This window comes from Lepeophtheirus salmonis, chromosome 7 (genome assembly GCF_016086655.4).
Source record: "Lepeophtheirus salmonis chromosome 7, UVic_Lsal_1.4, whole genome shotgun sequence".
NCBI classification, from domain to species: Eukaryota; Metazoa; Arthropoda; class Copepoda; order Siphonostomatoida; family Caligidae; genus Lepeophtheirus; species Lepeophtheirus salmonis.
In genome coordinates this window covers 32,942,007-32,945,742 of record NC_052137.2, presented here as the reverse complement: position 1 = coordinate 32,945,742, position 3,736 = coordinate 32,942,007, and the positions used below count along the sequence as shown (strand labels likewise).

At 31.2% G+C, this 3,736-nt stretch overlaps 1 long non-coding RNA gene across 1 annotated transcript; it reads left to right on the top strand.

Moving 5' to 3' along the window:
- The first annotated feature begins 1,611 nt into the window (after positions 1 to 1,611).
- Positions 1,612 to 2,913, top strand: LOC139905960 (uncharacterized). Its single transcript, XR_011781130.1, has 3 exons — positions 1,612 to 2,447; positions 2,501 to 2,639; positions 2,702 to 2,913. It is a non-coding gene; the product is annotated as an uncharacterized lncRNA (long non-coding RNA).
- Positions 2,914 to 3,736: the final 823 nt, after the last annotated feature.

The window sequence follows — 3,736 nt, the reverse complement described above, 5'->3', positions numbered from 1 at the left end:
TTAAGTATGTGTAAATGAAAATTGATAACAACATGTGAACGAAAATCTGCTAAACAACTAATTAAAATAAAACTATAAGACAATAAACTTGGTACGTACACTTATAAATAGTCAGTAAATATTGCAAGAATTAATAAAGTTTGATGCAGATGTAGCTTCATAATTAAAAACAAAAACACAAGGCACACAAATGATTAATTAACATTTTAATATCTTAAATTTCAATTTGGTTTTAGATTAGATAAGTCGTTTTCCATTTACAATAAGCGTTCCATTCATATAGAACCTCTCCACTCTCCAAAACTTTGGGGGATCTTAAGAGGAATATGTTCAGACTAATAGGTATTCCAGAGTTGTTACTTCTTCCTGCAAAGATTAAATAACACTATAGGGATGAAGTATTCTATTTTAAAGTGAAATCTATGTATAGGCGGTGACATAACAATCGCTAACCACTTTTGGGTAATCACAAAACAGATGTCTTGAAGTCTCTAGACTGGGCATACAGAATGTGCAGTAACTTTCTGTATGATCGACTCTCGATTTATTCGTAAACAGGTGGAAGTAGCCATCTTGCAGCGGGATCATTTTTCTTTAGAGTCCGAGAAAGGGTTGCAGAATATTTTTTGAGTACATCTTCTGACAGTTTACAATCTAATCAAAGGAAGCTTTTACGCAACAAATCAACTGGGAAATCCTCAATTTGGCTTTAAATGCCATGGGATTGGGGTATATAAAACTTTACATTATACGCCTTAATCTGCGGTCTGCGGCTTAATCTGGCATCTGCGGTCTCGTTCCACAGTTGTCTAATTTCTGAAAGTCCTGGTGTGTTGAAGAATTCATCTATAGTGTTCAATCTAGGGTTAAAGTTCAATGGTTTGACAAAATTGAATGAAATTTAACATAACAATGCCAAAAATAATAAATAATATTACCAGTCGAAAATGCACATTATCCTCCATAAGATCAAATGTTCCATCTGATAGAGTATATATACAGCTTTATAAAGGTATATCACCTTCATCTTATCGAACTACAAAGATAATCAAAAGAACACGAGCAAACTATAAAAATATTTATTGTGCTGAAAGTGGTCTGTTTTTATTTTAGCCTATGCTGATAAAAGTTTAGATTACTTGATTGGGCTGGTGTCTCATCTATGTGATAATGATTACTGTAATTGAGGTAGTTTTATTTTGTCACAAAGGTTTCTTGTTATGTAGTCTTTATTTAATCAGGTCATAACTATTTTCAAGTAATTTTAGCGAGTCCGAGTCAAGTCTCGAGTCTTTGAGCTCATTTTCAAATAGTCTAGGCTAGGTTAGTGTTTTCACGATACCGCTATTTTAGTATAGGTTCAGATACCTATAATAGTATCGATATTTCCGCACTTTTCGTTAATTTTTACACTAAAAATATGAAATAGAAATCTATTAAGGGAAATGGGCTTTGGTAAAAAATAAAAATATATACTATATCTGTGGGGTAGTGTGACAGACTGTTGCTTGTTGTTCAAAAAAGAAAAAAAATGTCCCACGCCAAAGAGAATAGTTACAGGCTCCTCTATGTGAGTAACATACATATTATATGTCCTTAAAAAGCGGGAGAAGCTTTTCGTATATGGCAATCCTAATTACACGGAACTAGCAAGAGAGGCTCTCATCATCATTCGATACATAAACAGCATTTGGTTGATTCATAAGATCTACTCTCCCAACATCTTTATTAAAAGGATTAACATTATAGATAATAGCCCAATGACTAAGGGTGATAATTTTGGTAAGAATAGAAAAGCGTGCGAGGAGAAAAGAAGAATTACTTATGGCATCATTGATTAAATAATATACATCTTCTTCTATCAATCATGAACGTTATCATTCCCGCCTTTATTATTCAATATTAATATAATATGAGATGGTGATAGTCGATAGAGAACTGAATAAATCCCCAAAATGACGTCGCCTTCTGTCTGGATTTATGAAAATGGAGGCCCCGGAATTTGGAAACTACTTACCGGATGAGAAACAGATGGTTTGTCGGATTTGTCGATATAAATGTGCCTTTAGTCCCCTGTCTAGAATTACACGCCACTCATTATCCTCATCTCATAACAAGAGTATGAATATTCATCTATAAAATCAATTTGACGATTAATACATCAAGTCAGACTTTAACTTTGATCTCACAACGATGCTTATTGCATGTAATATAACCTTATCTATTGCTAATCATCTACGTTCAAAAATTTATGGAGAAATACAAGGGTAAACATATCCCTTCCCGAGGAACTATCATTAAATTAATGGAGGATGTTGGTACTGATGTCATATATAGAAATAAATATAAAAATGTTTTGAGTCATCCACACCAAATGATGATCAAGTTATCAGTAAAAAGTATTTACGAATATCGAAATGGAACTCTGAATTTTGTACTATCTAACAGTAAGTATTCAATTTTTTTTTAAATCTAACCATAAAATATGATTCTATTTTAGCTAAACATATCAATAATTATGATACACAACTCAGTAAAGGGCAAAAACAACTGCTTAAATGGTCACAACAACGGGGTAGTAGCTTTGGATGGTTTGCAACTAGTTTGTCTGAGACTACTTACTTCGCTTTAAGACTTGGGTATGATAATTAGGTTTTCCAATATTACATAGTCAATAAATATTACTTTTTTATCACTAAAGGCTTAGCTATGGTTGATGGGCTCCAAGAAATGGTGTTCAGAAAACTCATAAAAGGCAAAAACAACTGTTTAAATGGTCACAACAACGAGGGTAGTTACATTGGGTGTTGCATTATAATTAACAATTGTGTATATCCATCATGATAATAGTATGTTGTTATATAAGCATACCTAAATAACGGGGAAAAATCTTTTTGATGCTCTTAATAGGAGTAATATCGCCGGACATTACTACATAATTAGCTTTTGCTCTAAATCTTTACGATGAATTTATTTATAAAAATTTTTTATTAGTATATTTATTGTCTAATTTTATGATTTTGACATTTACTTTATTATTAATAATTAGTTAGATCTCATCGGTAGAGATATATCTATCCTGTGCACAATTGTATATAGCAACTTCCACATGAAGAAGAGGGTGATTATCTTTTGATTAAACTCCACGTCTCGCTTGTGTATTGCAACCTAAAGTTATGACATATTTAACTGAATTCCGATGTTAAAACAAGAAAAAATTATCTGGATCAATCTATTATTTCAATATTCTGTATTTATAATTTATTATTATTAATAGTTATATGATTTTAATTGTTTAATTTTGTATATTTAACTTAAATGTTTAATGGTTTATTTTTTTAGTATGTAGATTATATTTAATTAAAGCCTTCTTTTTAAACTTTGAGCTTCAAATATATTTCAAATACTCTACTTTGTCGTTTCATTAGCTATTATTCTGAGAATAAGGTTCATAATGAATTACAATTTCATGGAGTGTGACGTTTTCAAATCTACTGTAACGGATAAAAACGTCGAAGTCAATTATACGTAGTATATCTTCATTAAACATTTTGCTAATAAATACATTCGTTATACCCTCAAAAATCATAATAAAGCAGGCAGATGATAATCACATCAGTATTTTAAACAATGATACCATATGTCTTTTTCCCCCCCTCCTCCTCGCACGCGTTTTTCTCTACAATATTATCAACTATAGTTATCAAACTTAGCTATAATTATAGCTGATAATATT